A 9,940-nucleotide genomic window follows, 5' to 3' on the forward strand; every position below is an offset into this window, starting at 1 on the left:
GAAGAAAAAAATAATGATCATAAAAATATCACAGAAACATTCAGCAACATGTGTCTACAAGCCCACACTGATACCATCCAACCCACCTGCCCCTCCACCCACCCATTAATCCACTAATCCACCCACCCACCGACCCATCCACCCACTCATCCACCCATCCATAAGAAAGAAACAGAGGTTACAGTTTTGTAATGCCCTTTCAGCTGTTATTTGACAGATTAAACTGATAGCATGACCTAATTAAATTTCATAACCTGATTAATCTAGGACCAAACCACCGTACAGTGATAGTAACTGACACACAATGATACCTAAATGGTCAGTCTAGTACTTTTATTATGAACAAAGTGGCCTTATATAAAAATCAAAAACAAAAGAAAAAACAAAGACCTGGCAGAATGGTTATTATGGTTGGAAAAAAAAGAAAGATGGAAAACAAAGCCTAAAATGTATATTACTGCTAAGTAATTTCATATTTCTCTTAAACCATGTGTCATCTTTAGTTTATTATGATGATTTTAATTTTTTGGCAGTGGTTTATATGTAGTGGACTTGGTTAAGTTTAGAAAAATAGCTGCCGGGGACAGACTACGAGGCCAGTATCAATCTCTGAGCCAGTATCCGAATAGTTTATCCAATTTACATCAAGATTTACCAAACAATAAAAACCATCAAGAGGCTATACGAAGCTTACCTAGGAGTGGCTGTGGTGCCAAACCTGATGTAGAGACACCGAACTAGCTAAGGCTAAAACAATAGATCTGTTAAATGCACATATGGTAGGAAGATGGATTTCTTGCCCCCTTCTGGTGCAGAGAAATGATGATGATACCACTGGATATACCTAATAGTGGATATTTGATGGAATATTAAAGAGCAAAAAATACATTTGAATTCAACTTACCATCATGCTTGAAGCTAAGGGACATGAGACACATTATATCCCTAATTATTACCCACCCAACCTTCTACCCCCTCACCCCCCCACAAAGATGGGACTGGTGTGCTGAGTTCAAACTCATCTTCTAACACTCTAGGGAGTTCATTTACATCTTGCCAAACCTTTCAGTGTACTTTTCTTGCCCTGTATCAGATTTGATTATGAATGCACAAATATGGATACAATTTATAGCTCGTTTTCTCATTTTTGTTCAGCTAAAGACGACCATGAAGAGTTATGACCTCAGCCATTTACAAGATAAGATACCAGCATTAAGGATTTGTGAGGCTTGGCACTGTGAAAGACCAGGGGAAAGTTTATGCATGGTTTGAGGAGTAATCCATGATGCAAGGATTGAAGCAGGGTACCCTGTGTTAAACCTGGCTTCATTGGTAGTGCACATCTCCTAGCCATAAGATTAAAGCATTGCATAAATATTGTGCTGTGATCTGGGGTGTCAGAATATGTACATTTTTAGTATTTGATTGATATTTACTGATCATTATGGGATAAAGCAGTGACAATGGATGACCAGATATTTGTGACCTCTAGCTTTCCTCAAACTAGTGTATGACACATGCTGAGAAAAGAAAAAATGTTTTGATCTAAACATTTGTTTTTAACGTGCATTTGTGAATGGAGTCATTCCTTTTTGGTAAAGCTAGCTTCAAACCTCGTTTGGTACTAAAATTTGCGTGTTATGATTGATTAATATGCAAAACCACCTTAGGAAAGAAGTAGGGGATAAAGCTGCAGGTTGAATTTGAAAGAGATGGGAGATGTAAATATGGTGTGGCGATATGGAGATGATATCTTTCCTCCTTAAGCCAGCTCAATTATGAAGAACTGTGAAGAAGCTTCCACAAGATTCTGTCATCTTAGGTGGTTATGTTTACTTGAGTCTGTGAGAATGCAGGACATGACCATGCAATCTGCTAAACTATATGCACGACTCACTGGCTAGTTCACAATCCACTTGCTGTATTCACAATCCACCTGGCAGATTCACAATCTTTTGGCTAGATTCATGATCCACTGGCTAGATTCATGATCCACTGGCTAGATTCATGATCAATTAATTAGATTTAGGATCCACTAGCTATAGATTCAAAATGCACTTGCTGTATTCACAATCCACCTGGTAGATTCATGATGCATTGTCTGGATTCAGAATCCACTGGCTGGATTCACAATCCACTTTTTAGATATACAGTTCACTTGGTCAGGGTGTACAGCCCAGAGTCCTGTGGTTTCTGGGCCCTGTGATATATGGCTTAAAGAATAATTTTTTCTCCTTTTGATATTCTAACGAAACAATGTGTCGCCCGACCGGCCGTGTCAGATCCTGGTGAAATGACATAGGTGCCGCCTTTTTCCGTCTTAGCCCAACTTTAAACGAAAAAGTGGATCTGGACGAAACTGAAACAGAAAAGATAATAAAATGAATTGGCTGACAAAGCTATAACAATCAGGAAACACTGGAGAAAATCGGTCTGCTTCCAAATGTGTGTTGTAGAATTGCGAGTTTACGTCTTAACGATATTTGAAGAATTTGATTAAGAATATTAAAATATAAAACGTTGATAGTAAATGAAACCAAAAAAGAAAAGGAAACAAGAATAATATAATATAATGATAATACAGGAAACGAGATTTGTAATATATATTTCAAGTTTTTTGCTAAATATTCGGGGTTTGTCTTATTTTCGTTTTCAAAGGTAATGTCATCGGGATTTTCAGTGAAAATTAAGCGTATAAATGTTTAATGAATAAATATTCTTTTGCATCCAGACTATCCGTATTTTTTCTTGTAAGTATCCTGGCTTATCCGTATCCGTTATTCAACCAAAGCGATCTTATTGTTCAAGTAGAGCAATTACTATAAGTTGAAAGAACAGTTGGTAGGAGGCTTATAGACTTCATGCCACTGATATGTAGTTGAGGGGTTTACCAGTTTAATGTTTTCGTATAAAGTGGTTCCATTTGGGTATATCTGGGCCTGAGCAGAAAGGAAGGTGAGAAAATAAACAACTATCACTCTGCTGAGTGCTTTTTGGGGCTCTAGCATGCATCATTCATTTTAATTTTAAGGTGTTTTTGTAACATTCTTAAGTAAACTTGAAAATGTATATTTTTTTTATCATTTTCACCATATCTCAATTCACAAATTTTGTCTTTACATACATCATACCATTAATAGCTTAACAAGTTGATATGTGTGTTTGATTTTCTTTTGGAAGTTCCTTAATTATTCCTCAAGACAGAGCCGTACTGTTACAAATGAAAGTAAGACCATACCTCTACCCCTCCATCACCAGTTATTTATTTTAGTTACAGTTTTACACCATTAATATCATTCATAGAATTTTCCGGTAACATCTTTGCTTTCATGATATGATTTTTTTCAGTGACAACGCAATACAGTTCTCTCCAACAATCAGCCCCCATCCATCACCCCCCCCCCCCATCTCACGAAACCGGGAAGTCTTTTGGAGCCAAATCAGGCCGCCCGGACAATTTTGATAAAGGGTCCAACCCTTATTTTCCTTAAGTATATCATGTAAACGAGAAAAACTATAGCATCTATTTCCCACCACATCCCCAACTCCCCTCTTATAAGAACTGCCAAAGAGTCATCCTTTAAAAATGAGAGGAGCTAACTACAGAATTTGATTTGATCATTAATGTACTACCTCTTTAAAGGTCTTTTATGTAGTGACAGTAACATTGCTTGAGCAATGTCTGATAATGACCAGAATCTCTCCAATAACATCCATTTTATCTTTTTTGGTACAACTGGAATAATAAGTAGGGTTTTCCATGGTACTAATGATATTGTGACAAACTATTTGCTCGCAAGTATAGTAATTATGTAGCTACGAGTAACGGTATTCGTTATCGGGTTTTTTTTTTCGTTTTACATAGACCATTAAGCAATACTTCTGTCTGTCTCACTTTTCAATTTACACAGCTAGGGAAATTCCCAGGCTATTTATTATAAAGGTGAAGATAATTGAAACAGTATTAATTGCATAACATTTTATAATTACAGTAACGATTTCACTTCAGTGTAACGTAACATGATTAAATATGAAACCACAGTCTATGATAGTTTACTTTAATAGTTGCAGATGTGTATCACGGTTCACGGTTGTATTGTCTATTTTGACATGAAGTGATCTCGAAATGGTTAAAAGAGATCTAACGTACACCCCTCTGACTAAAAGTATAGACTTTGTGATGTCAAGGAATTCACTTTCGTTTGAATTTTCTTACTTATCATAGATTAAGTCTCATAAGCTATGACATAAGATATATAGCCTATAACTAGGCCATTCTTCTGGATTTTTAAAAGAGACGTAAAGTTCTCATCATGCACAAATTTATATAACTTTGAAAGTCCCTGAACATGTATTTTCGTACATCTGTATTCGTCTGTATGTTTTGACATGGTATTTCGTCCTATGTGCAATGGAAACTAAGAAAATGACGAAATTCCTTTCGTTTTTCACACCCAAAAAATCCGACACTCTGTGGTAGCATTGAATTGCTTAACAGTTACTTTGGAAATATTTGTTTCCGAAACTTATTTGCCAATGACACATCCAGCAGAGTCAGTTGAAGTTATTTTCTAACGTTTACCCCACTGCATACTCTCCTCTGATATGGTACGTCAAAGCACTGGTACTGATAGTATAGATATTGTTTAGTAGAAACAGAATATATATAAATATATAATCTGCTCATAGTCTTAAGGCTGGTAGGTGTACTGGAGTGTGTGCAATATATATATATATATATATATATTTATTGAAATTGGGATGGAAATCTTCAGTGACAGTAAAGATTTTAATTTTTATCAAAATGCTTTTTTATTTTGGAAAATATACTTAGTTACTAACTTGTTTAGTAAAGATATCTTACAGCGTAGATATGCAAGTTTGTAGACGTTGGCATCTAAGGATACCTGTTCTTATGTCAATGATACCACATTGCTAAACATTGTTTAGTGTAGCCAAACGATAGTGCAATGTAACTATACAAGTATGCAAGGATTTTCGCTTTTGTTTTATCTAAATGATGTAATACCAGTCTAAGCACGACAATGTTATACAAGGTTGGGTTCAGTTCAAAATCTAGCAATGTGCAAGTACTAAAATCGAAGGAAAAGAGTACGGATTTGTCAATGAGTATATAGGGTTATACTAGCCTATACATTTACTATCGTACCGCTGAGGGTCGGATGTTGTGGCTTCTGATCGCTGAGCACCTGAAAGCAATCGTATATACCCGTGTCGCTGAAGACACGAGGAAGTATTTTATATCATAACATCTGTGGTTCGAGGGTCGAACGAAAGTACTCGAGGGTTCCTGTCGTGATTTTAGCTTGCTGAAACCAGTTTCCCGTAACCTTACCTGTGAGTTGAATGATACATATATTTATGGGTTTATGATATGTGTTTCATGCTAAGAATAAAAGAAGTATAAAATATAAGATTGAAACGTTAAGTGAAACGCCATGAAGGAAAGGTTTCCATCTTGTAATTCTTTCATGTACGGTAGTTGAATTGTAGCAATCTATTAGTGATGGATCTAAGTCATTGGGAATTAAAAGGACTTCGTTCAGTTAGAGTTTGTGCTGTATAAGGGGGTTTAAGAGTCAGTTTTTGGACAAGATAAAAGTCAGTGGGGAAGTAAAGAGGGTTTGTCTAAGAAAACAGTGACTTCTTTAGTTATTGGATAGACGATATTAAGGACACAAGAATTGAATGTAAATTCGTACTATTGGTGTAAATTAAGTTGAGAGTTTAAAATGTTGTATGTTGTAAGGTTTTCAAAATTAACCTACATAATTAACCTACCTATAAACCTACATAGACATAAAGGAAATGTAAAGCAATGGGTGGATTTGTATGATATGGTAATTTCGACAAAAACAGTACAAATGGTGTATTTCACTGCTTATATTTATAGGTTAATATTTCATGACGCCCATCTCAGGGACAACCTCCCGTTTTTTTAAAAACATTTGTCCACCGTTAATTTCAAGGGTTTACCGCCTACTCCAAAACATCAACGCATACACAAGATGCATAAATCATATCGCGTCAGCCTATTTTAATTTATACCCGCCATGTCATTCGCGTCATATATCACTGATTATTCGCGCCATTGTCGAGATGGTTCAATAAAGACAAGGATAACATAAAGTAAGAGTTAAATTAAATTTAAGTTGTAATTTCTAACTGTATTTGAATGTTTGTATAAATCCAAGAAACTTTATAAGGAGTTACAAAATCTAAATTGATTGTTGGTGTATTATTTGGACATCGTCTCTCCTCAGAGCAACTTTTGATTAATTTCTCCTCTGTGTCTTGATTCCTCTGGATCTGACTTGTGATAAATATAATACTCCTGAACCAAACAGAAAAATAACAACAAATAATGGTCACTGATATTGAGACTGTGAGACTGATTGTACAACTCAATGTATGGAAATGATTTGTATGGAACATTGGTCAATTGAAGAAATTCACTATGGGCAAATTTGCAGCATTGCTTAATTGTTTTATTTCTTATTTCTCTTTTCTAGTTGCATGATTTGAAACAAAAAAAGATCAGTTTTGTTAATATTATACAGTGTTCTTTTGGTTATAAAAGCATACAATACATAAGTTATAAACTAAATTGTCTTACACAAAGTTCATGAGAATTTAGAAGCCAGTATTAACCACAGTGTGAACATTTTAAATATCAGCGAATAACATTAATCCACTGTATAATTTGAGTGTTATGACCTAAATAAAAGGATTTAACAATAGTTGTTGTCATGAATGTCAAGTGTTTATGCACATGTGTACGTGTGTACGTGTGTACTCGCGCGTATGTGTGTTTGCACGCGCATGTTCGTATGTGTAAAAATACCTTATTTCCTATTTCATGCTATACATAATCTGAAAGCCTCCAAGGAAAACGTACCAACTATCTAGGGTCTTGTGACCTGCTCCCAGGTGCTACTAACATATTATTTAATTCTTTTGCCAGATCAAAAAAAAAACGAATTTCGTAGACGACAGATCGCCACTATAATGGGACTTTACGGTAAATTCGAGAATAAATCGTTAGGTTTGGATGATAATGATCTTGAGATTGACTTTCTCTGTCTCAGAAAGAAAGCTTGATCTGCATGGTCCCTTTTCGAATATTTACCGTGAGTTTTTTTTTAAATTGCTTCATACTTTACGCGCTTGTTTACGAACAAAAAACGAGGAAACTCGTGTTGCTAAGGAACAACGAATCTTGTCGTCTGCTTCTCGTGTCTATGTACATTATGTACCGTCATGATAACCTACGGGTATTCCGAGTGAAATTTTGGTTGTTTGAAAGAAAAATACTCAAAATGGCAATTTTTGTATTGAAACTGGTAATTATTGAAAATAGGAACCAGTTATAGCTACATTCTATTGTTTGCATAGCTTCGCAAGAAATGCGGTAGCTATGAGCTCATGACATTAGTTGTTATAGAATATACGGTACATAAACGCATATGTAAAATGTTTTGTCTTCATTCGAAAATAATAATATTTAAGATCTAAAGATCAAATACTTACCGGCAGAAACAAAGCAAAATCTCTAATTACAATTACGGTAACTTTTGTAAAATTGACACCAAAATTAATTTAAATTGTATTGAAAATCCGTGGCTAGTAACCGAGAATAGAAGAATAGATGTCCAAAAAAATATCACTAGTATAGCTGACTACTCCAGCAGTGAAGTGAAAGCGACATTAAATTCTAATAAAAGCATTTTCAATTTCTCAGAAAACCTGCCATGACTATTGCTTATCACGTGTTAATCACGTGTTCTATCCTGGTTCGAACAACAGAAGGCAGAATATAATTTGTAAGTTCAACAAGCAAGCTTCATGTTATTAGAATAGGGTACGATTAGTAGTTACCGACCTCAGAGTTGTTTTCGACATATATCGGTCATTATATATTAATGATTATAAACAGTGTGTAATATACTCATTTATAATTAAACAAAATAACAGAATCAATGTTTTATTTTCCTTTCTTATTTTCTTTACCCTTTGCATCGCTCAGAATTGTTATTTTTTATTAAAGATGGTCACATCTTGCCTGTTTCTATTTGTGTACACGTTATGATACATATTAGGCTGCAGTATAGGATGGTACATTCTACTCCTGTTTACGTCAAACAGTTTTTCTAATATTTATGCCCATTTGGCATCCATTAGAAATGAAATAGCTGTAAATAATTTACTGGGCAGTCTCAAATGCCGCCCTCTGCATCATCTACGAGGGATGTAAAATTTCTATTGTCATATATTTTTGCACATCCATCCCACCAATATTTGTTATGTAGCATGTTTCCATAAAGAAATAGATTAAGTTTCATCCTTTTTCTTAAGTAAACCAGTAGGATTTTAAATGTTGGTTTGGTGGTAATTAGGTTGTGTGCGTTACAAAAGTTTTGCACAAGTAAACAAGTTCGTTTGTTCCGTTTAGATTATCTTGCTTTTATCTTCTCGGTGGTTATTAAGGGCGTACAAAACATACTCTCTTAAATTTGTGAATAAATTGAGCAAAAGATTAGTTTATCTGCTTTATTGGTCTGCAGTAAAAACCACCAATTTTGGTAACTTGGTAAAGTAGAAAAATGTTGAATGATACGGTAGCTTCTAATAACCATCTATTTTGAATCCGATGTGTAGTTTGAATTGAACAGAATTATAACGAAGAGAAATTTTAAGATTGACAAGCGCCTCCAATTTTCCATGATACATTATAGAAATGTTGTGAGTCCCCCCGTCTGGGTTTTACCTTTCGTTTCATTTGTGTCACATGTATGAACTTGTTTCACTTTGACGGTTATTAAAACTATTATTGTAGTGAGCCCTATATTTGATTGTGGGAGCATTCCAAGTCATATAATTTGGTAATGGGTACGCGTATAGTATAGCTTACTAGCCTCCGAAAGTCGTAACACATACACGCATATACAAACACTCTTTTTCATGTATTATTGTATTAAGCCCTATATTTGATTGTGGAAGAATTCCAAGTTATATAATGTGGTACTGGGTACGCGTATAGGATAGTTTACTACCCTCCGAATGTTGTAACACATAACACGCTTATACAAACACTCATTTTTATGAATTATATGAAGCCCTATATTTGATTGTGGAAGCATTCCAAGTTATATAATGTGGTACTGGGTACGCGTATAGGATAGTTTACTACCCTCCGAATGTTGTAACACATAACACGCTTATACAAACACTCATTTTTATGAATTATATGAAGCCCTATATTTGATTGTGGAAGCATTCCAAGTTATATAATGTGGTACTGTTTACGCGTATAGTATAGTTTACTACCCTCCAATTGTCGTAACATATACACGCATATAAAAAAAAAACTATTTTGATGTATTATTGTATTAAGCCCTATATTTTATTGAAGAATTCCAAGTAATATAATTTGGTACTGGGTACGCGTATAGTATAGTTTACTAGCCTCCGAATGTCGTAACACATACACGCATGTAAAAACACTCTTTTTTTGTATCATTGTATTAAGCCCTATATGTTATTGTAAAATTCCAAGTTATATAATGTTGTGCTGGGTACGCGTATAGGATAGTTTACTACCCTCCGAATGTTGTAACACATAACACGCATATACAAACACTCAATTTTATGGGAAAGTGAATGTGAAGGAAAAACGTTGTCTTTCCTTTCGCTTTCCATAAAGATGAAAACAGCATGACATTTTGTAAATGATTTCCATTTTTGTTTATGAAAGTTACACTTTTGCATTTTAATCATAGGTGTTCTTTTCCTCCAGTTTGGAGGAGGGATGGGGTGACACAGGTGGAGTAAATGAAAAAAGCGGGGTTGGGGGGTTGGAAGGACTTTGGTGAGACACAGAGATGTGGTGTACGGCGTTGACAAGGTACATCCTAATGAT

The sequence above is a fragment of the Apostichopus japonicus genome, chromosome 10 (genome assembly GCF_037975245.1).
Source record: "Apostichopus japonicus isolate 1M-3 chromosome 10, ASM3797524v1, whole genome shotgun sequence".
Classification (NCBI taxonomy): domain Eukaryota; kingdom Metazoa; phylum Echinodermata; class Holothuroidea; order Aspidochirotida; family Stichopodidae; genus Apostichopus; species Apostichopus japonicus.